The sequence below is a fragment of the Lepidochelys olivacea genome (assembly GCF_965140295.1).
Source record: "Lepidochelys olivacea isolate rLepOli2 genome assembly, chromosome: 1".
NCBI classification, from domain to species: domain Eukaryota; kingdom Metazoa; phylum Chordata; order Testudines; family Cheloniidae; genus Lepidochelys; species Lepidochelys olivacea.
In genome coordinates, this window is record NC_140411.1 from 83,211,855 (window position 1) to 83,236,886 (window position 25,032).

General features: G+C 43.2%; 1 long non-coding RNA gene across 6 annotated transcripts in view; it reads left to right on the forward strand.

Annotated features, from left to right (window-relative positions):
* Positions 1–25,032, forward strand: part of LOC311515021 — a 31,001-nt gene that overhangs the window by 240 nt on the left and 5,729 nt on the right. For 2 of the 6 annotated variants that reach the window (XR_014710025.1, XR_014710026.1), the window contains exon 2: positions 3,271–3,316. This is a non-coding gene — a long non-coding RNA (uncharacterized lncRNA). Of the gene's footprint in view, positions 1–1,874; positions 1,947–3,235; positions 3,317–18,977; positions 19,018–25,032 lie in introns of all 6 variants that reach the window. The other 4 variants (XR_014710028.1, XR_014710024.1, XR_014710029.1 and 1 more) reach the window with 4 other exon arrangements.

Below are 25,032 nucleotides of genomic sequence, written 5' to 3' on the forward strand. Positions count from 1 at the left end.
GGAGTCCCTCCTACAGAGCAACAAACTTTCGTCCTGTCCCTTTGCCAGACTCTGGCTCCCCCAGATGCCTGGAGAGCATCAACAGAAAGTTTCCTGCTAGCAAAGGCACGTAAGGGTCAACTGTGGCCAAATCTGCCAGCTAAATGGGCCGGTTAAGTGGTTGATTTCGTATTGGGTTAGGGAGTTTTAAAATGATCTGGCCACATACAAATAAAATAAAAAAAGTTAATTCAATTCTTCTAGGTTCCTAGAGCAGAGGTTCTTACAACACATTTTTTTGGTGGCCAACTCTTGCTGGTGGCCAGTCTGATAATTTTTCCTAAAATACTTAACTTTAGGAAAAACAAATAAATATGCACATATACATGCCCAAATCATTGTAATTTATTTATGTAGGATTTTTTTTTTGCAAACTCAACAATAAAAATAATATACAGTTTTCTCTATTCTTTACTGACCCTAAATAGAATAGAAACACAAATAAGGTGCTTTGCATTTTCTTGTCTTTTTTTTCTTGTTTCTTTTGCCTTTTTGGTTGCTTATTTCTTTAAGACTTGCTAGCTACTAAGTCTGCTGTGAAAAGTGATATTAACAAACATACAAATATCACTTTTCACAGCAGACTTACACAGTCCTGGCAAGCCCAGGGACAAATTAAGCCCAGGATGGGGAGGTGGGTACAGAGCAGCTGGGGCCAGGGACAATGGGGTCCTAGGGGAGGCAGCAGTAGCCAAGGGTGATGGGGAGGGGGGAAGCTCGTGCCCAGAGCCTGCCACCCTGCAGCCAGGGAATGGAGCCCAGGGGATGGAGCCTGAAGCACTGTGGCTGGAGCCTGCCACCCACTGCTCCAGTGAAGGTGGGGAACTCACTGGCTACCTGTTTCTCCAGCTTGTGTATCTCCGGGGGGGCCCAATCACTGCTGGTGGCCCTGAGGGAGGGGCCACTGCGTTCCCCCTTTCTCCCATCACCACCCAGGAGGCTGTTGCTGCATTTGCTAAACACTGTTGGTGAAACCAAACAGGTTGTGTTTTTGCAACTGGGTTCTAACATAACCATACTGACAACCTGTCTTAAATATGCATATTTAATATTAAAGGATTAAATACAGTAACAACTAGTCTACCAGATTATGGGGCAAAATAATCAAATGACTCCTTGTTCTGGGCCTTTGAATGTATCTTTCTTGGTCTGTCTTCCTATCTGAGTCTTGGAATGACCTGAGCATGTTGTCAGCCCAATAATAATTTTTTTATGAGATTCTTTATTACTAAAAACCATCTCGTACCTTTAACTAGTGAAAAGGGGTCATGTTACCGCTAGACTCCAGCTTTGCCCAGATTCTAGTTTGAGTTTCTGCTGATATTCACTCTGCCTTTTCAGTTGAATATTTTAGCCTTTACTTTTGGTTCTAAATTGCTGTGTAGTATTGTGTGCTACAATAGCTGTCACATGCCCCACATCCAACACCCCTTGCCTCAGCAGTATTTACTGGTAAGAGTAAGAGCCTAAAGTGATGGGAGGTTTGCCTGAGAGAGAGGAGTGCAGGGCTAGTACCGTAGGTTTTTAAAGCGCTTTGTGGGATGACGGGTGTTATGTATGATGTTCTTATTAAAAGCAATTTTCTTATGATTTACACTAAGTTACAGCCAGCTAATCTGATTAGCTCTTTGCCAGTTTAGGCAGCGTTAGAGACTGTTCTCAAATAGGGGCTGGAGTCACGGGGCTCATTATTAGAGCTTAGGAGGCATATAGATTTACGCAATGTTTTCTTCCAAAAGTCACAAACAATCTCTGAAAGTTAGAAGGAATATTGTGTTTGGTTAAAGAGACTTCAATTTAAAAACCTTTTCTAACATCAGTACTTATTTATCTAGGATCTCAGTTAAATCACACTGAAGGCCAAATTCTGTTGTCATCAGCATGTGTGTGGAAACACTGTAATTTATGTAAGTGGCTCATGGCTTTCACATAAATTGTGATGTGTCAGGGAAACACTGTATAAACTGAGTTTTTTTAAAGTCTCTCCATAGTCTGGCTTCAGACTGATTGCTCAGCCCCTCTTTTATATCAGTTGTAAAATAAAGTCTCAGGAATCAGTTCTGATTTGTACCAGTGTAAATGAGAGCAGCATATGGCCCAGCTGGACGGGATTCACTAAAGTAATGGTTTTCAGGATCAAATCACAATTTTGTATTTTGCAGTTATAACACCACAGGCCAAATTCCACTCTCATTGACACCAGTGTAAATTTGTATTAACTCTACAGAAGCTTTGAAATCAATGGAGTTACACCACATCTTTCACTGGACAGTCCTGTACCCTGCAAGTTAACTGTATTGTGCAAGTTAACAAACTTCATTATTTGTGCCTCAAATTTGTGGAGTTCAACAAGTTACCAACCTATCTGCTAGTGCAGCCAGGATTCCAGACAGTTGCTGGTACTTTAAGCACCAGGTGGTCTGTCCTGCTCAGAGGAGGTTTACATCATTACATGGCATAGCACTTAAAATGCTATCGGCCGCCAGCACCTTGCCTACAGTAGGTTTCCTCTGTTATCACTAGTGGAGCTCAATCGACAATGTTGGGAAATGTTCGGTGAAAAAAATCCTAGGATAGACATAGCAAGAGTTGTTAAATGGACAATCCTCCCTGCTCCTCTTCCTGGCTATTTTTACAGGGGATAGAAAACTTGGGAAATAAAAAGAAAAATATGAAAGACATAATGTTGCCCCAAAGTCTTAGGTAGCCAATGAATAGGTAAAGAGAAGAAACGTTCTAAATGAACTGGGTGTGGGCATAAAAATAATACTTTGTCTCTGCATGTAACGTCATATGATTATGTAGTACAGGAATCAGCAACCTGTGGCATGCGGCCCAGGCCGGTCTGTTTACCTGCCGCATCCACAGGTTCGGCTGATTGCAGCTCCCACTGGCCGCGGCTCGCTGCTCCAGGCCAATGGGGGCTGCGGGAAGTGGCAGCCAGCACATCCCGCATGCCAAAGGTTGCCAATCCCTGTCCTAGGGGAACAATCCCCCCTCAATATATCATTACAACGTTTATTTTTCTTTTCCCCCTGATATTTAAAATCAATGCAGCCAGCACACTTTTATACATTTTAATTTTAAGTTGTCTTGTTTGAAATGTTGCATTTACAACATGGATGAAGATGTACACACTTAAATCTTTGATGGAAAGTAATTGAAAAACCTGAAATGCAATCTGTTTTTGTTTCAGAAATGAAGGTGACCGTGTTTACTTTTGAATTCCAGATGCAGCATAAGATTGGATCTTCTTCTTCCTGGAAGCCTAGATAAGGTCAGTCATAAAGAACCATTGGGAATGTATCTGTGACTGAGAAAAGTATGAGCTGGCTCAAGGGATGTGATAGCCAACCATCTATTGTTTATTTTACTACCTACAAATTACTTTAGGAGAGCCTACCAAGTAATGGTGAAATCTAGCAGACATCCTATGTCTGAGCTACCATGATTCACTTATTCCTGCTTTTCTCAAGCATTGTAGAAAGCTTATTCTAACATGAACAGAACTGTCACATAGATGAAAGCATAGATGTGAGTGTATAAAGCTGAAATGATTCTCCTGAAAAATTCCACCCCAGTGAAATCAGATAGTTAAGGACAAACAAAACCTGGAATGCAGCACAAATCCCAAGTAGCCAGACTATTTGCTAGGGATGTCTGTTGGGGATGAATAGGGAATATCCTCCTCTTCTCAAGACTCAGGGCTGCAATCCTACTCATGGCTGGTGCCTTTCCTCTCCATGAAGGAGAATTAATGATCGATCAGCATAATTAATGGGATTACTTACCCAAGTAAATTAGCAGGATTTAACCTTAAGTGAAAAGGATTGCACAGGATACCTTAATGTAGAGGTGAGCAAACTACGGCCCGCGGGCCATATCCAACCTGCGGGACCCTACGGCCCGGCCCCTGAGCTCCTGGCTGTCCCCCCTCCCACACAGCCTCAGCTCACTGCGCCGCTGGCTCAATGCTCTGGGTGGGGGGGCTGCAAGCTTCTGGGGCAGCGCAGCTGCAGAGCCCGGCCTGACCTGGTGCTCTGTAGCACCGCCAGCCATCTGTGCTCCAGGCAGTATGGTAAGGGGGCGGGGGCGGGTTGGATAGAGGGCAGGGGAGTTCGAGGGGGTGATCAGGGGCTGGGCGTATGGACAGGGGTCGGGGCGGTCAGAGGGCGGGAAACAGGGGGTTTGAATGGGAGCAGGTGTCCCAGGAGGGTAGTCAGGAATGAGAGGAGGGGGTGGATGGGACAGTGGGGGGCAGTCAGAGGCGGGGGGGGGTGTTTGGGGACAGTCAGGGGACAGGGAGCAGGAGGTGGTGGATGGGATAGGAGTCCTGGAGGGGCTGTCAAGGGGCGAGAAGCAGGGGGGTTGGATAGGGGTCAGAGGCCGGGCCACACCTGGCTGTTTGGGGAGGCACAGCTTCCCCTAACCAGCCCTCCATACAATTTTGGAAACCCGATGTGGCCCCCAGGCCAAAAAGTTTGCCCGCCCCTGCCCCAATGGCTATTACCCACTATGTACTTTAACAGTTTACAATGCTACCTAGATGGGTGTTCGCAGTGTTGTTGTAGCTGTATAGGTCCCAGGATATGAGAGAAACAGGATGGGTGAGGTAATCTTTTATTGGACCAATTTCTGTTGGAGGAAGAGACACGCTCTCCAGCTTCACAGAGCTCTGCTTCAGGTCTGGAAAAGGTAACCAGAGTGTCAGAGCAAAATAACAATCTGTCCCACCTTGTATTTAGCTGTGACACTCTGGTTACCTTTTCCAGACCCAAAGAAGAGCTCTATGTGAAGCCTGAAAGCTTGTCTCATCTACCAACAGAAGTTGGTCCAATAACCTCACCCACCATGTTTTTACTCACATAGATTATTAGAATCCATCCATTGGTTCACAAAACCCCAGAAAGGGTAACAAACCTTCATGATGTCCCTGTGTGCTCAATTTTTTTTGTTAGGTCTCTAAAATATGTAAAAATTGCACGTGGGCAGTCAGGCATTAATCAGGCATCTGAGGAGGCTCCTCTGCAAAGTATATCCCAGCAGATATATTGCACTCAAAAATGCACTCCTGATATGTTAGTCTCAGTCAGGAGTATGTAGATAATTTGTGTGTAATGCTGCAACCGCGTCAGTTGTTGTTTTGGAGCTTACTAGCAATATACATGTATTCTGTATCTATCCTAATGCACTCTGTGGAAGGTGGCAGTATTCGGGGGAGGGGGGTGATAGTCTGTCACCTCTTTAGGAGCCATTCCCATGCAGTGCTGAGCACCTCCTGAGCTCCATTTCAGTGGGAGTTGAGGTTGCTCAGCACCTCTTAGGAGGACCCCAAATCTCTGCTGAATCAGGACCATCGACCCATCCCACTTTTTTGACGCTGTGTATGTGGAGGTCTAAGATCAGCACTGAGCCCTACCTTTTGTTCTTTGTCAAACTCGGCACATTTATTTAGATCCTTGTTGAGTGTTACTTGAACTAAAAAACCAACATCTCTTAAGATACTGCTAAAAGATCAGACTCTGAATGTTTGTACTTCTGCATAGACATTCTGGAGTTATTGTCACTGCAGATCCTCTAAAGAGCTCATCAGGGGCATGCAGTGACCAGTACTTAGTTCTTTCAAAATTATGTACTGTTTATTGGTGTTGGACAGGTTTATAACACAATGTGGTCTCCACCAATTTAAAAAAAAAAAGTGGTCATAGAGTAACACCTACTTCTCCCCTTATATGGTAAAGGCTCCAACTCCATGTGTGAATTGTACACACATCTATATTTAGTACCAGAGGAATACATACTATCAGCCAAAAAGAAACCAGAATTCTGTCTCCAGATGCTCTTTTTATAGAAAATGGCCTCTGGAGAGAGGCTCAAGATCATGACTTTGTTTTTGACAGTACTAAGATGTTTCTGGCTTCAAAATATTGAATTACATTATTTTCTAAAATTAGCTTGAGTTGCAAATACATAACACTTCTACCAGAATGTATTTTGTACAGACTAAATATTGTTTACTACTTGGTGGTTATGGCATGATAGGATTTTATCATATTTTAAAAAAAATGTTACTTTGTTCTCTCATCTATTATGATTGTCATTTATTTAGTAGGCACATGTTTTCCTTGTAATGTTAGAAGTGTGGGTCTATTCTGAAATGTGGTTTTAAGACTACATCAGGGGCAGAGGGATGTATATTGTGTCTCACTGTTTCCACTGCAAATGTTCTCAGTAGGCAAGTGAAAAGATGTTTTCTCTAATTATTAGCCCTGCAATCAACATACAGTCTGAAGAGCAGCTCCTTACTCTACTAGATCCCCTTTAAAGGCAGCTGGGAATTCCCCACTGTGTGTGGGGACTGCAGGGTGGTTTAAGACCAGTGCAGTTAGCTCTAAGCCTGGGGAGACATGCTGAGGGCAAGTGAGGGTGTGAGCAAAGTCCAGCAGTAGGGGGCTATTATAGGCTAGCACAAGCTAGAGCAGCCCTGAGGATGCTATAACTTTTATCAGGGGCCAGAACTGGCCCCCAGCTGCAAACAGGATTGGGGGAGCACAAAGATAGGTCAAAGCCATCTTGGCTGATACTTTCTCCGCCACGTGTGCCCAACATTGCTTTGGCATGCCTGAAGATCTGATCCTACTGCCAAGCTGGGCACTTTCGCTGATGTGCATCAGTAAAAAAGGTTCTGCAGGCAAAAGTAGGCTTTAGTTACATCTGCGCAACACCATTACCTTCAAAGCAATTTGTACAAATGTGAGCCACTGGTTCTCTCACTGGCCCAGGAAGGTTCGGTAAAGAATTGTACAAGTTCTTCTCAGGCCCTAGGCTCAGGACACATGATGTTTAAACATCTACCTTTTCCCTTCAGTGCTTTCAGCCCTCCTTCCTTCCATCTCTCTGAAGGATGATCTCTCTTCTGGCCATCTATCTGGGAGTCGCATGTGAACTGCATTCTCTCCATTTTAACCATAGGACTATATAAAATGATTTGGCGCTCTGGCTAAATCTCCATTGGGGTAATCAAAATCCAAAGGAAGGTACCAATCTTCAGTCCTGGACTCATGCCATATTTAGGCTTTAATAGTCCTCAGTGACATGCTCTGCATCAGGAATGTCTAATTGTGAGAGTGCAGAGGGAGGGAGGGAGCTGCCTGTAGGAGACTTGAAGCCTGGAGCAGGCTTGCTAAAGGAGCCAAGCAGCTGGCTCCCTATAAGAGAGCTGAAGCAGTTCTTGGAGGGAGCTGACTCTGGGAAGTCTGCAAAGGAGCCAGCTTTGAGCAGGTCAGCTGCAAGCGGAACCCCAGAATTGGGCGCCTCCTAAGAACTGATAAAAAGACCCTGTGAAGGAACGCTTTTGCTCCTCCAGGCTCTGAGGTAAGAGCCAGGCCCTGGGACAGACTTCTGGGACTTTGTTTTACTGTTCAGTTCATTTTGTTTGAATCAACCCTGTGATGAGTTCCCCCCAAGTGCCACCTGGAATTGGGATACCACTGAGCTCCCTAACCCACCAGCTTGGGCTCCCTCTCATACTGTACTGCTGTGACAAGCTGCAAAGCCTTCCAGCCTGCACTTTAACCAGCATTCATACAGGTAGGGACAAACCAAGCTGCAGTTACACACAAGGTTTCTAACCACCAGGCTCCCAGCCTGGGACCCCCAGAGCAGTACTGTCCTGCCCTGGTCAAAACTGGCCAGTATATGGGTTTAATACCCAGTTCGCCTCTCCCTCACCGTGAAGAGAACAAGGCACACTTGTGGTAACCAAGCAGAGATTTTCCCAAAGCACTCCAGTCAAAGCTCACTGGTTTAGATTAAAATAAAAACAAGTTTATTAACTACAAAAGATAGATTTTAAGTGATTATAAGGGATAACAAAAGATCAAAGCAGATTACCTAGCAAATAAATAAAAAAATACAAACTAAGCTTATTATACTAGATCGACTGGATATGAATTAGCAGATTCTCACCTTAAGAGATGATACAAGCAGGCTGCAGATTCTTAAGGTGTCTCACACAGGTGTCTCACACAGGCTAGAGATCCCTTTAGCCTGGGTCCAGCACTTCCCTCGGTTCAGTCTTGGTTCCTCAGATGTTTCCAGGAGCCTTCTTGTATGGCGAATGAAGAGCACCAGATGATGTCATTCCCTCCTTTATATAGCTTTTTCATATGGCGGGAACCTTTTGTTCCAAAGCTTGGTACCCAGACCAGTTTGTGGAAAAATATTGACATCTCAAAATGGAGTCTAGTATCATGTGGCCTAGTCACATGTCCTTGTAGAGTCATAGCAGCCATCACTCACAGGCTGTCTGTAACGTTCTCAGGAAGGCCCACCAGGTGGGAGATAAGCTTCTCCTAAGGCCTATTGTTCTTTCTAATGACCCATTGTCCTGAATAGACCCTTCCCCACCAGCTCTCTAGACTGAAAGCATCTTGTCTAGTGGGCATTACCCAGGTGTAACTACATTTGAAATACAGACACATAGTCAATATTCGTAACTTCAGATACAAAAATGATACATGCATACAAATAGGACAGTCATATTCAGCAAATCATAACTTTTCCAATGAAACCTCACATGACTTATCTTGCATAAAATGGATCAAAATTATGCTATAACCATCTCGTATTAATATCACTATGAAGAATATGGGGTGTAGTGTTAAAAAAAACCCTTCTCTGTAAGGGTGGTATGGAGTCTGTGTGAAAAGGGTCCAGAAGAGGGAGAATAAAGAGCAGGGCAGTGCAGAAGCATCTCAGGCACGAGGCATCGGGATGGCCAATTCATTTACACTACAGTCATCAAGACTGGGTTTTCACCAGAATGAAATTAGTGCAGTGCTATCTCTTTTGCCTGCAGCCTTTGAGGTATAGGATATCCCTTATAAGGTCCGTTTCATTGCCTGGATTCCTCCAACACTAAGACTCACAGCCCCATCCTTGCAATTTCCATTGTAGCCTGTAACAAACCCCACTTCTGTTCCTCTTCTACCCATGCAACTTCCTGAATAATTATTCTGAGCCAGCCCCCATCCTTGGGCAGACCCATTTTTCTTTCTGTACATCTCTGTCTTAAATGTGTCCTAGATGGGCTTTGCCTTGTAGCCTCCCCACTCCTGCTTACAGATGGGGCCCTTGCTTCTTCCCTTCACAACTCTTCTGTGCATCATCCTGGGCTTCTCTATTAGGCACACAATGGTTCTTCTGTTTGGTTGGTCATTCTGCTTATCACCACAGGCCCTGTCTTCTGAAGTACCTCAGTGCTCAGTTGTTTTTCTTAAGATAGCTGCCTCATCCTCAAGGCTCTCCAACTTCGCATTCTTTTCTGTAAAGAGCTCAAGAGGATTTCAGAAAGGCACCTAATCAGCTCATCTGCCTGCAGCAACTTCAGAGTAAAGGCTTTCTCTTTACTCTGAAGCAGGACAGTTCTTACTCTGTCTGCATGGCTTGTGCCAAAACCTAATCCCTTGAGGAGTGTGTTTCTTCCAGCTCTTGGAAGCACTGTGTCAACTGACTCTGTAAATTGTTAAGTTATGAGGGATTTCAGCCCAGTTTCTGTAGGCATTGGCAACCTTGTCTTCTAGATCAACCAAGTGAAGAACTGGAGAGGTTAGTTGGGTGGCTGTAGGGGCTACTGTCATCACTCTTACATCTACCACGCATACATCTGTGTTTGTTTTGTCTGATAACCACTCCATTGGTGGCCTTCCAGTTTTTTGAACATCTACACAGTGACCCAGTTGGTCTCTAGGTACTTCTGACCCCAATCTCAGAATTGCTCTTGTCTTGATTTCACAACCTTATTGCACAGCTCCACAGATGCTTCTGTGCTCTGTTCGCATACCTTTTCTCAGTTCTGGGCCAGAATTCTCGGCACTGGGGCCTTCAGATGCCCCTAGTTGCCATCTATTAGTTTTCACTGCCAGGCTGTGCGACCTTGCTGTCTCTCTAATGAATCTCTGGAGCCTGCTGGCCTCAGCCTCCAATTTCCCTTTTATCTCTGCTACCTGCTGCTCCAAATACACTTGATTTATCCAACTCAGAAATATACTCCCAAACCAGGCTTCTGGGTCTGACAGGGATCTGTAACCAGGCTATACAAGTCCCTCGCATTCATGGGTTCCTAGGATGACAGCAGATTTGGGATTTCTACTCTAGCCAAATGGGAGTTCAAACTTTGCTGCTATCCGCCCACTTTTAATTCTAGACCACAGGGACTGCTTCCTGATTTGCTTATTGCTGGGACCCTAGACTTCCCCTTGTTCATTTTTCCCCAGAGTCCAGGCTCTTCCTAGGTAGTGATTTTTAATGTGTTCTGTTTTCCCACCACCCCCCAAAACCCCAACTCCGTACTTGTCCTTCCTTGCCCCTGTCTTTCCCTTTGCTTTATGCCAGGCCTCTTTTGAGTTCCCTGTCAAATGTGGGGGTCTCCCTAGAGCTTTGCTTGGGTTCAGTCACTGTACACAGGATAGGCTGTACTTCTGTAGCCAAGGGTGCTGTCCTGGGTGAGGCCTGTGTCTTTAATTTCAGAGACGGAACTTCCAGCTTCTGAAAGACCCTGAAAATCAAACAGAATCCTAAACTCTGGGTCCAGTCCAGTTGAGTTCCTTGTGCCACAAACTCTCTGTTCAGGGAATTAATTTCCCCAGGACTTTCCACATAAAGGTACCTAGAGTTTCCCATGTTCTTAAAGGAGCAGGTCATCTTACAGGACCCAGAAACTCTGCAAGTAGAAAAGACCTTTAGTTTAGACCTTTAGGGTTCCCCTGTCTTACATCACTTCTGTCACTCCCAGTCTGTGTCCACTGCTGGGCATCCAGCTTCCATTCCCCAATTTGCCAATCTTCCTGCAGTCTCAAAAAACTGGGTGGGGTGTGCCTCAATTTACCAGCAGCTCCAGTTTCTTCTGCACTCTTTGCAACAGAGAAAGCTGTAAAGTCACATTTCTATGTCTGCAGTGTAGTTGAAATAATAAAGTGTTCCCAGAGCCAAGAATATGAACTTAGCCAATATGAATAGCCAATATGAACTCAGGCTGACACCAGATGTTGCTGATTGGAGCTTAGTAATCAGTTCTGGAGAAACAAGGTGTGTGAGGTAATATCTTTTACTGGACAAACTTCTGGTGGTGATAGAGACTAGCTTTCGAGCTCCACAGAGCTCTTGTTCAGACGTGTCTCTCTTACCAACAGAAGCTGCACCAATACAATATATTACCTCACCCACCTTTTCTCTCTAATATCCCGAGACTGACATGGCTACAACTACACTGCATACAATTCTGGGAAAGATGAACAGGAATGGGAAGGAATAGAATCCAATTCACTTTCTGTCAGCTAAATTGGCTCTGCCATGCTCACATAAGTAAAAAGCAGTACAACCTTGTTTTTGTCCCTGAGTCCAGCAGGTATGATTCAGAATACACACAGGGAGCAGATCTGCTGGAGAGTATGTGCCAGTGTTACACAGTCACTTTTCAAAGTAAAATCACATTAATAAAGTTGTGTTCATTTTGGGTAAGCAACCAAAGCTTAGGAAACTTTTCTGAAACATCTTGAACCCATTGGAAACGTAGAAGCTCATGAAAATTAGCTGCTGTCTTGTTAAATTTCCAGTACTCTGCTTTTGGCCAGGATAGAAATGCCACAATAGTAGCCTTTGATCACTTCTTTTTGGAAACAGTACAGAAAAATAATAATAATTAATAAAAAAATTAAAATCAAAAGATTCCATGTGGATTTGGTTCAAATAGAGGTGAAGAGTCAGAGAGGATCTCATTTTATCTGAGACACTTTCTCCATTCATACAGATTAATCTGTATGTACTGACTGGTCACTAATATGTTAAAAATAAAGTGAAAGAATGATAACCCATTAACCCATGTTCTCTTCCTATGAATTAGTTTGTTTGACTTCTGTAATGACGTGAGCGTGTATTGCTGCTTCCTCTTTCTTGGCTACAGAATGGAAACAAAATGCTTTTTTTCAATGGGAATTTCCTGGATAAACATTTTAAATAAATTAATAAAATGAAGGAGTTTGCAAGTTATATCCTTTCTGACACAATCTCTGGTGTCTTCAGATTGATGTGACCCTTCCTGTGAATATCTTGAATGCAGTCTGGGATGTGCATATCTTTCATACTTGTATTATGCCAAAGGGCATAAAAGCCATGAGAATTAGGCCAAAGAAGATAAGAGATGACCCCGTAATATTTAAGAGTGTAGTTCTAAGTTTCTCTGCTGTGATTGTGTAATAACAGCTAATTTGCCCAAATATCTCCGGGTCGATGTATGCCTAAGGACATGGGGCCCAATTCTTATCACCAGTTTTATGGTGTCAGACATTTGTAGGGCCAGAGTCATCAGTGCATTCCAAGTGGTGCAGAGCAGTGAAAATGGGTTTATGGCTGCTCAGTGTCACCAGAATACACCGATGAATCTGGCCCCATTAACTTCAGTGAGGTTATTCCTAAATTTTTGCCAGCGTAATTGGGCCTAATTCTGATCTCAGCATTTTATTCCAGTGCTTGCTTTTACTCTTAAGAAAAAGAGTCTAGTTTTTTAATGCCATTCCTTACCCGGTGGCTAGTCCAAGAACTATGATGCTTTCATCTCGTCTCGGATTTTGGACTTGCAAATGCAATTATCCAAACGTAAAACCAACACACACATTTTTTGCCTTTAGAACAGACGGGAACAGTGCAGCTAGGAAACCAGATTCCCTCTCTAACTTTTTCAGTAGGAGCATAAATGTCTGGTTTCCATCACGTACCTATTGTTGAGTACAGTTATGTTTTCTTAAGAAGATTTCATGTAGGTGGGGTTAAGCATAATTTTTATGTTCTATTCCCCTCCTCCCCCGTGACAGGTGGTGATTTTCAATAGCATGGAAGGAAACTAAGCACCATGCACACCTACATCTCTAAATAATGCTACTGTGCAGATGCAAGATGTTGTAAGCAACAAAATTATGTTTGCAAGATTGCTATGTGTTCCTTATTCAGTGCAAAACTGGTGAAATTCACCTCTCTTCAGAGGGTCAACACAACTTCTATGTACCTCTTGAGTTCCACTTAAGCCTTGAGAATAGGGTTTCAGTAGTGCATAGGCTTTGTGCTCACCCTCTGCACAGGGTTGAATTTCCCTAAATTAGAGTAGCTTACCACTGTGGGAGTCAATTCAACCTGTTCTGCAGCTCTCATCAACTTCATTAGGAGTTGCATCTGCTTATGCCACGTCATGAACTTCTACATTCCCAGTGGGTTCAAGGTGTCTCAGGAAAGTACCCTAATCTTTGGTTGGTTCTCCAAAATGAACACCACTTGCTGTATCTCTGTCCATGTGCCAGACACATTTACAGTGTGGTTTTTCTCTGAAGAGTGACTGTGTAACGATGGCACATATTCACCAGCAGATCTGCTCCCTGTGTGTATTTTGAGTCATAGCTGCTTGACTCAGTGATAAAAACAAGTTTGTACTGTTTTTTACCCCTTATATAGAGGAAACTCATGGGAGAGGGCCAGATGGACAAGAACCTTGAGGAATTTCCTGTATGTTGCCTTCTCAAGTAGGAGAGATTCAGGGACTGTGGAGTGGGGAAGAAACAAGGTGCCTGCACGCTCTAGATCTTGGGGACCTTCTCAGATTCACAAGGGTTCCAAATGGGTGGTTGTCTCGCTGCTGTTCCAATGACCCTTCTCCCTCTGGCAGCCTGAGTCTATAGGAGCTCCTATAGTACCCATGCTGCCAATGATTGGGTGTCCATGTACCTAGTGGGACCCAGCACACATTAGTATAGCTCTGAGTAGGAGAGGTGTCCATTCTCAGGCTACAGTCCCTCGTTTCTGGCTCTGCTGCCAGAACTCTGCGGAGCTCCTTGGTCGTGGAACACCTGCTGGAGGACATCTGTGCGGTGCTGGGGAGGGGCTGCCTCGGCAGCCCCTGCACACATGAAGGGGACTCTCTGTGACTGAATTTACCCTTAAAAGTGTTTGGGACAGTGCATGCATAAGTTTAAAGAGGGAGCAGCTTTTTTTTTACACTTGCTAGCTGCTTTTCCTGATACTCCCCAGCTTCTTCTGTCCCCTTGGCATGTAAATTGCACTAATCTTGCATACCCATGGGATGCCAGATACATCCAAGTTACACTATTTTATCACTTTCATCCACCTACATCTGCCATCTAATCAACACCCCGTGTGTATCTTGCACCACTGTTCAAGCCACCAGTGAATTCAGATCACTGACTCCAGACCATGGCTGCTTGTCTGCCTTCAACATCCAAATTCTGGTTCCATCTCCTGAATCAGATGCAGAATATAACAGATATTTTTATTCAAATGGGTTAATATTCCCAGTTCATGACCAAGAGGAAACACTTCTCTGATCTCCGTTGTGTGTGTGTGTGTGTGTGTGGTAACAACCGACTCTTTCTTGGCTTTGATTTCAGGTTATTTAGAGCCCAATTCTGCTCCCCCGGAAGTCAATGGGAACATCACATTGACTTCCTGACGAATGGAATAGGGTCCTTAATCATGAAATGGCTTTGCCAAGTTCCATTCTCTTACAGTTAAAAACAGTGACGCTAAAAGAAATAAATCAGTGTAGGATACATAACTTCTGGAGAAAAGCCAGATATAATAAATAACTCATAAGTAAAGGATTCTCTAGATTAAGGAAACAAACTTTGATGTTTTGCCAGACATTAATACTTAAAAAAAATTGTAATGTTATCTTTTGCTAGACTGTGGTTGTTTAAGTAATGCTGAAGACATCAGTTGCATTTTGAACACCCACAAAAAAATAACTCTCCGCCCGCAAAGATTGAGAAATGTAAAAATATTGAAACTAAGTCGAACATCTGATATTTTTGTTTGTTTGCAAAGCAGTTACAAATTTAAAAATGCACTTTGACCCAAAGGAAGCTTGATTGACTTGAATGGGACTTTGGGGAAGTTTTTCCCTTCTTTTGTTTTCATATGTGTAGCACTTGCCCTTGTGTTTTAATAGCCGTGTTTCTTTATAATACATCAAAAAGCCAAAATATAATTTTAGCTATTTGGTACAATTATGGGATAATATATAATTAGAGATGGGCTTAAGACACAAATTTGGATCCAGATTTGGACTTTTCCAAAGGCTGGAAACATTTGGGCCCAACGTTTGGTGGATAGGCTTGTGTCGAGTAACAAATGTATGAGGTATTTATAATTATAAGCATGGGGGAAAGTTCCACCCACAGTTTCACCTGTGCTACCCTACCACCATCACTAAATCCAGACAAGTTCTGGCTCTGGCACGGAAGGGAGGTGGAATGAATTTGACGACCTTTATTAAACTGCCTTCACTGGGAATGCACAAATGGCATTGAGGGCAGGATTTGACCTAAGAACTTTTAAATTCATGTGAGTAAGGCTAGATTGAACCTATAGGCTCAGCCCTGAGTATGGGGCAGTGCGTAGGCATGCTATCCTGGGTGGATCAACAGGAGGCAGTGTCATTCAGAGCTACCCTGCTATACCTAGTGTCGCCTGGTCCCTTGTTGCACTGGAAGAGTGTATTTTGCAACCAGTATGTTTTCAGTATGTAGCTTGGTCTTCCACTGCATGGCCAACTAGTTCTGCTGGTCAGCTTGTCGGGAGTGGGATGGAGCCATTGTGTAGCCTACTTTTGACCACCCCCCCACCCCAGTGCTCCCTAGAGGGAGCATTTGGAGCACTGCATCCCACACATGGCGCTAAACTGTGGGTCTAACGTGGCTGTGTGTGGCAGGAAGGGGAATCCTTACTACTTCCTATTCCCTTGTACAGCTGCCTTAGAGTGGCTAGTCACAGTTTGGCCCATAGTTAATGATATAAGACGTGACAATTTACATCAGTTTTGGGGGCAATTGGCCAAATTCTGCCCTCAGATGCACTGGTGAAATCCCTTTGAAAGCACTGGGGTTACACCAGTGTACAAAAGTGAAAAATTTGGGCCAATCAGGCTGCTGAGAGAAATCTAGCTCATTCTGAATGAGGTGAAGTTTATTATTTTATGCAGGACAGATTCATAGAGGAAAGGTGCTGAGCTCCCTTCAACCACAAAATCCATCTTCATTTGCATTGATCTCCCTCTTGAGAGCAGCTGTTCAGTAACTTCTTTCTTTCTTTTTCCTTTTTTAAGGCAGGTATTTAATAGTCTGTACAGGTTTGTTCACTGTTGTGACTCTGGTATGCCAGGGAGAGTAATCCCAGCACAGGGAGCAGACTTTACTCCCTGAGGAATTATCTATAGTCTCTGCTGGCCCTGTGATCAAAGAATGCAAGTTTTGACTCAAACTTGCTGACATAGTGAATTGGAAATATAAACAGTGCCGTTGCCAGTGTTGAATGAAGTTTCAGATCTGGTTCATGAACTTCTCATTGATCTTCATTTCAGTGTCAGTGTTGGAACTTTTTTCAGTTTCATTTGTATTTGCTTTTTCTCTTATCCAGGCTAATTGTAATACTGGCCAAAATTCAACCCTTGTGTACGTATATGCAATTCCCATTGGCTTCAACTTACGCCTGTGGTTGAGTTGTTCTCTCGGCCACAAATTAGATAATTAGATGTGGTGGGCCAAATCCTTACTTCGCTTAACCCCATTGGCTTCACTGCAGTTACCCAGGAATGGCTATGTCAAGTAATGGCGATGTCTACACTTGCACAGGTTTTTCGCTGTAAGTTTCACCGGTGATAGGGAACTGGTGAAAGTAGAGCGCTGGTTTGTGTACTCACTTAACTCCTCAGGCATCAGAGACTCTTTACATTAGCAGCACTTCCATCGCGGATGAGAGCAGTGCTCTAGGGCAGCTATCCCACAGTGCAGCTCTCTCCAGTTTTACAATGGGTCTTGTGGGAAGTGGAGGAGGCGTGATCGCGGGGCATCCTGGGTCCCTGCACAGCCTCCTCTCCCCAAACACTGATCAGCTCCAGTAGCTCAGCATTGCTCCAAGCAGGGGATTGTTTGCTCCATGGAGCAGGCATTGTCACCTGGCCAAATAAGTGAGCACTTGTCAAGAAAACAGGAAGGGGAGTTTCAAAGTTCCCGGGGCTTTACAGGGGGAGGGATGGATGTCTGTTTACCTGGCAACAGAGCAGCAAAGCTGCTGGATAGAGTGGTCACTTAGGCACTGCGGGATATCCTCCAGAGGCTAAAAGCTGGGTAAACAGGAAGAACGTGTCTTCACTTGTGCATCACCGCAAAAGCATCACTGGTAAGAGCTGTATGTCTCTCATGGAGGTGGTTTTCTTTTTGTTTCACTGGAAAAGTCATTGGCGATTGTAGACGCTCCCATGGTTTTTGCTCAAGAAGGGGACTTCTTTCTGCTTTAAATGGCAAGGATAGACCTGCCCTAAGTTATATAGGGGCTAGGTGGCCCTGAATTATTTAGCTGCAACCAGCTTCCTACCTTCTCACCCACAAGAGAGATCGGCGAATCAAGGCCATTGTTTCTTAAATAAGTGTTCTGATTTTTCAGAGTTAGTGTTCGCAATTCCCTTTGATTGTAGAAGGAGCTGTGAGGGCTCAACACCTGTAAAACTCAGCTCGCTTTTATTCTGGTGCCTAAATATGGGTTAGGCAGTTGTGGTAGAAGGTTTCTGGATAAATGTTTGAGGGCTAGCTAGTGAAATGGGTACATCTGATAAATTCTGGAAAGCTAAGCTGTGACCTGGATTAAGTCCCAAATGAAATTCCTTGTTGGCACCGATTTAGAGTGTACTGGACATTTGTCAAGATAACAAATCCACATTACAGTTTGGATGAACTTAGCTTAAGGGGCATTCTTGGTTTAGAAGTGCAGTGTGAAATAGCAGGGGTGTGTGTAGGACAGGATTGAGATGCGTAAACACAAGTGAGAACTAATTGCTCTCCTACTGATGAACGAATTTCCAGGATTTGGTTTGGGGTAGCATCTGTACCTCTCTTGGCTACAATTTAAATTACAAATCTGGTATATGAACACGTTCTGTGGTGAAATTTCCATTTCCTGGATCTGGTTGGGCAAGAAAATATGGGGTCCCAGCTAAGTTTACAGGGTCCAGAAAAAAGATGGTGCAGCAGGGCCATTTTTTTGTTGCTTTCCTCTGGACTCTCCAATTTAGGATAGATGTGGACAAATTGGAGACAGTATGGACAACAACACAAGTGATAAAAGGTTTTAAAAGCCTGACCTGTGAGGAAAGATTTTTTTTAAAAAAAACCTGGATATGTTTAGTCTTGAGGAAAAAAAGACTGAGGGGGGACCCAATAACAGTTTTCAAATATGTTAAGGGCTTTTATAAAGAGGATGGTGATCAATTGTTCTCCAAGTCCATTGAAAATGGGCCAAGAAGTAATCAGCTTAATCTGCTGGTTGGATATTAGGAAAATTTTTCTATCTATTAGGGTAGTTGAGTTCTGGAATAGGCTTCCATAGGAGGGAGTCCTTTGATTGCCTTGTGCTTGTTGCTACTCCTACCCAGTATTTATTTCCCTTCTACAGTCGAACATTCCTCCTCCACCAGATGTGTACTCCATATGCCCACTGGCTCCTACACATGCGCCCAGAGAGTAAGCCATGTGGGGTAACTGTTGGCAGGTACCCATATGTGCTTTCCACTTCCTCTTGACTATGAGCCAGAGGAGGCTGAGGGCTGCTGTGGTCTGGCGGGGCCTGAGGAGTGACGGTAGAGAAGCCTGTCCTCTTTTTAGACATAGGGTGAGGGGCACAGGATAGGGGGTCCCAGGGCCAAGAATAATTGCTCCTTTGTATGGGTCCGTCCAAAAGGGAATATAGAGCTGCTTATTATAGCAGCTTATATTACCTTTTTTTAATCTAAGACTGTAACTCATTTGTGTATGTATGTTTCCTGTTTTAACCTTGTAAATAAATTTCTTTGCTTAGTTAATAAAACCTTCGGTAATTTATTGCAGGATTGTCTTTGGTTTGAGATCTGAGTACAATTGACCCGGGGTAAGTGACTGGTCTTTTGCCTGACTCCTTTGGGACTGGGAGTAACCTGAATATTCTTGTGATTTTTGGTGTAAAGTGTCCATCTATGAAATAGTCCAGCTTGTCTGGTGGCAAGATAGATTGGAATGCCACAATATCACTAAACCTTTGGTATTAATTGGCCAGACCAATAATTGGCCAGACCTGCTTCTTGGTTTGTGGGGCAACCCAACCCTGAGTAGCTTCTACTTTTAAAGGGTGAGGGTGAGCAAATCCACTGCCCATGCTATGTCCTAGATAAGATGCCTCTGCAGCCCCCATCTTGCACATGGGCACCTGACAGTGAGGTTGGCTTCTCTAAGCCTCTGTAACACAATTCCCATGTGGTTTAAGTGGTCTTGCCAGGAGTCAGAAAGGTAGCCAAGTCATCTACATAAGCCCTGGCAAAGGTATGTAATCCCTGCAACACTTCATTGACAGGCCTCTGAAAAGTAGCCCCTGAATTAATTAATCTGAAAAGGCATATTCTTAACCTTGTATGGGCCAGATTCCACTACAAATGCTGATTTTTCCTGGACATCAGTATATAAGAGAATTTGCCAACACACTTGAGTCAAATCCAGGGTGCTTATGAATTTTGCACCCCCTAATATATTCAGCAAGTCATCGATTTAGGGTGTGGCGTATGAGTCAGGTTGATTGATAGCATTTAACTTCCTAAAGTCTACACAAAACCTCATGGTTTTATCCCTTTTAGATACCATCATAATAGGAGATGCCCGGGGGCTTTTTGGTTTAGTAATCACCCCCATATCCAGCATGCTTTCTACTTCCTTGTGAATTTGTTTCTGCATTTCTCCTATAGTATGATATGCTTTGCTAGGAGTAGGGAGGGGCTCTGTAGTTTCAATGGAATGTACAGTCTTGTCAGTTAAATTGGGTTGGTTGGAAAACCTGCCCGTGATTCTGCAAAAGGGCTAACATCTGCTTTTGAGTGGGGTTTAAACCCTCTCACGTCTCAATGCTCTCCAGAGAAATTTCTTCCTTACTCTCACTGACCAAATCAGTTAAGGGGACAGTACAAGTTCCCTCATCAGCACAACAAATCATATTCACTCCCATCTCTCTTTCATGGTAAGCTTTCAATCGGTTGACATGTGCCGTTTGCAGAGCTCCCCAACCATGGAGCTTCCTTACATCATATGTGACCTCATTCGCTCTTTCTATCATCTCTAAAGGTCCTTCCCACCAATCTTGCATTTTGTTCTTTCGCACTGGAATAAACTCTAACATCAAATCACCTATGTCAAAAGATCTTTCTTCAGCATACCTGTCATACCAAATCTTTTGGGTCACCTCACTCCTTTCATTGTTTTGCAGTACTAAATCCATCAAAGCCTTTAAATTTTCTTTTAAATGAGTTTCATACTTGCCTAGATGCTGTCTTGTCTCCTCTGTATTACCCTCCCACGAGCCTCCAGTCAAATGTAGGGGTCCCCTCACATGTCTCCCATAAAGAAGATCAAAGGGGGAGCGAAGCCAGTAGATTCTTGGGGAACCCTGCTATTTGTGAATAACAAATAAGGGAGCAACACATCCCAGTCATTCTCTCACCTGGTAACATATATCTTCAGCATAGCTTTCAATGTACCATTTAATCTTCCCACCACATCATTAGTTTCTGGATGATAGGGGCAGCCTTTACATGTCTCACTCCACACAACTCCCATAACTTTTTGAAAACTACAGGCATGAAATTTGCACCACGGTCCAACAAGATTTCCCTGGGAAAAACCTACTCTGCTAAAAGTGGTGAATAGGGCAGTAGCCACAGTCTCAGCTTCTATATGAGAGAGAGCTTTGGCTTCAGGGTACCTGCTAGCAGAATCCACCACAAGTATATATTTCTTTCCATTCCTGGAAGGTCCAGTGAGGGTTTCTACATATCTATAGGCTGCAACCCTCTCTTGATCAGCCTGTTGACCCTCAATAAACTCCTTCTGAGTCCCACTTAAGTTGAAAGCAGGCTCTCGCAAATCAGTGAAATATTCATATTCCTCATCTAAGCAGAAACTGCTACTCTCAGCTTAGAAAGGACTGCAGTCATTCTCCCCATCCTGCAGCCCTCCCTGCTCTCCACAAACAAAGCAGGTGAGTTAGAGCCATACTCTTTCTGGCTGTGGGTAATGCCATTAACCTGCTTAGACATGGTTAAAGTATTATTACCTATTAAAATATCAACAGGGAGCAGGTTTCAGATGCCCACAATGGCATCTCCCTTAAAATCCTACAGTTGGAGGTGGACCTTAGCCAGAGGTACAGTTACAGAGAATTCAACCAAAGGTAATATATTTAAACTCTTACCAAGCAGTTTGTCTTCCTCCCTTACCAAACTTTCCTTGACCAAAGTGACTTGGGATGCTGTGTCCCTCTAGCCCTTACAATCTATGCCACTTATCTTAGCATCCTTAATAAATTCTTCACTTCTTTCCTAAGACTCAGTCCTATAATAGCTTACTGGGTCCTTCACATCCCCTTCTGCTATCTCAGGGTCCAGGGTAGCAGCATTCCCATTGAGGGTTGTGTGTGTGGATTAGGATGTGACCTTAAGTTTTGGACAATTTGGTTTTATATAGCTGGGAGGCTCACAGTGATGGCAGACTACCTGCCTTAACTTGGGAATTGGATTTTAAAACCTGGGCTTCCTTGGGTGTTTTTATTAAAGTTGGGGGTAGGTTTATTGCCAGACCCCTCCTCCCACTTACCCTGTGGGCCAGAGGCATTTCTCTTTCCCTGGGATTTACGCCCACCACAAGCCCTTGACTCAACATATTCATCAGCAATTTTTGCCTCAAAAACTTTGGAAGGTTTTTTTGTCACAGATGGCTGCCTTACAGTCACCTCATCTGTAACTACCCATGACAATTTCTCCTTGGGCCATCAGATCAAATAGTTTTTCATAATCATCTTCAGCCCCTACCCCATTATCCATCTTCTCATAAAATTACACATTTTAGGCACATATTCAAGATGAGTGATACTGTCAAACATTTTAAGATTTCTAAACTTCAATTGATAGGACTAAGGGGTGATCTTAAACCTTTTCAGTACACTTTCTTTAAATTTCTTATATACCATGGCATCACCCTCTTCCATATCATTTAAAACTTGTCTTGCCTTCTTAGTTAATCTGGTCAAGATGATGGGCAGCCCACTTATCCTCTGGGACCTTGTGGATCCCACAGAGCCTCTCAAAGGTGGACAGGAACTCTTCTACACAGTCAGTCTCTATAAATTAGGCAGCCTTTTCCCCACTCCCTGGTGCTTCTATAATAAGCAGCTCTATATGTTTAGGGCTGACCTGGATGGGGTTCTCCTGCTTATGTTTAGGTATCTTTGCCCCTCAGAGGCCTGACAGCATAAAAGATACAGTTCTCCTTGTCAGGGATTTTTATCCCCCTCATCCCAAAATCACAGCTGATGGGACGAGAACTCCTGCATGTAACCTCTTCCTCGGTGGGTAGGGGAGCTAGCGACAAAGTCTTTGCTTGGCGCATTTGGATTCAATAGTTCTTCCTGATGAGCAGGAGATAACACCTCATGGGGTAAACTAATATTTCATGCTTGGTAATGTTTCTCCCCTGACTGGGGGGAATTTAGCCTTAAACATTTTTATACCTATGGAGCAAACATTTGAACATTACCTTATATCATGGGATACAGATATTATAAGTCAAGTATCAGGGGGTAGCCGTGTTAGTCTGTATCCACAAAAACAACAAGGGGTCCGGTGGCACCTTAAAGACTAACAGATTTATTTGAGCATAAGCTTTCCTGGGTAAAAACCCCACTTCTTCAGATGCATGAAGTGAAAATTACCTATATTATAAGGAGGACTAATACATGTACACCTTACAAGCATTCCATAAAGTCTAAACACATTGTTATAACTCTAATATCTATTCTGATAATACTACCATGCAGGTAAGCAAGACTGGTTTCCAGTTGTGCGGTTGTAAGTGTTTAGTGAGGCCTAGGGCCCTTGGCATAAGCTGGCACCTGGTCTGCCAGCATCACAGCTTGTTTGTGCATGTTTGCTAGAATGTTTTGAATGACAATCATGAGGAAGAAACAGTCCCTGCTTGAGACAACTTTGGAATTCCAGAAAGGATTCATAAAGATTGTTTGGCTGTGTTGTGACGTTATTTTGTCTGAACTGATTTGCCCATCCCTTGTTTACTCACAGAGTGTCTAAGTGTTGGTAGCGCTTTCAATCATAGACTTTCATGGGCAACAAAAATCCACCTGACCAAAAAAAATCTATGTCGCCTTCTCTTAACAAAAATTGGTATTTGCAGAATAAGGGGCAAGCTAGAAGGAAAAATATCAGAATGATCCCAATAATATATCTGTGTCTATAAAGAGACACTTTTTAGCAAATGCTAAGACTTAAACACCCACTGGTCTTAGCTAGACTGGAAGTTTAGTGTATATGTTTGTTGGTTTTGCTCTCATCAGCTTTTTTTTTTTTTACAAAAAAATAGGTGAGTGGGGAAGAGGGAAGGAAATGATAGCGCTGGAACTATTGTAAAGCTTGACATGTCGTCACTTTGGATTAGTTGAGAAACTTAAGAAAACAATTACAATTATCCAAGGGCAGTGAAATTGTTATATTTAATACAAATTCCTGTGGGAATTCTCTCCCATTCTGCCACCACTCAGTGTGCTGTTCACTCTGATCTATGACAAAACTCTTGGGGAAAAAATCCACTTATTTCAGCTATACATCAGTGCTTGTGAATGCCCCCAAAGATGATAACCTCGGGCATATGTAGTAGGTTTTAGTCTAGAGCAATTGATGCCCAAAGTACAATGACAGGAATTCAAGTTAGTAAGTAACAGGGCCTTTATTTCCCCAGAGATTCTAGTGTGGAAGTCAAGGGAAATACAGTGACGTTGTTAACGTTGTATTTATAACTGTTAATAGTCCCACCCTCAGCTGCATTGTCTGAAGCACTGCTGTTGTTTTCATAAAGAGCATAGCAGGCAGTTTCTGTTTTATACAAATGACATGTTCTACACATGGGGGGAAACATTTTTATTGGCAGCTTCTGGTCTACTAAAATAATCATCATACTACTTAGTACTTTGAAATTAGTTTAGACAAACTAGTCAATATTTGCATAGTCTTTCAAAGATATGAAGTGCTCAATATTACTTTCCATTTTACAAATTGCTACTTAACTCTAACATTGCCGCGGTGGTGAAAGTTGGTATGATCATCTCTTCCTCTTTTTAAGGATGGATACTGAGGCAGAGATGTTAATAAATTAGAGTGGAGATTACAGCTCAAACTACTGAATCCTAGTGCTCAGACCTCTCTGTTCTGCCCTTCTTGTGTGTCTTTGTCTTTTCCCTTCTCATTCCTTTCTCTTCATCCCCCTTCTACCTCTTTTTTTCTTGATATGTTTATCTATGATATGCAGAAAGATGTAAGTTCAATGTAACAATAGTATAAATTCTTTTGAACGCATACCCTTGCATGAAGCACCTGTATTCTTGGTTCCCAGCTGCTTTTTAGATTCACCTCCTTATAGACTTCTTTATTATATAACTAAGCGATGGGATCATATGAGAACCAACCAGAATCTTGACTTAAAACTCACATGGAAGTGAGTTCAAACCTTTTCTAAGGTTAAGCAAACAAATCTGCTTATTTGTTTTAAAAATTGGTTACAGGCCATTGCTTTCAGCTGGGACTAGAAATTGCTATTCTTACAATATTTTTGCACTGGCCAAACCCAGGAAGTTCTTGAGAGAGACTAATGTGACAAAGTTGTCAAGCACAAAGAGCTTTGGACAAGTTCAGCCTTGGATAATCATTCAAACTTCTGGTAGTTTGTCTGAACTTTTTGAGATTTGCCAAGTACTTGCTGTGAAAACACTTCTCTAAATATTCAGCAGGGTTGACTCCCATGTTTGAGGTTAGAGTGTTTAATGTGACTGGCAAGTCTATTGCAGGTCATTGTAACATGA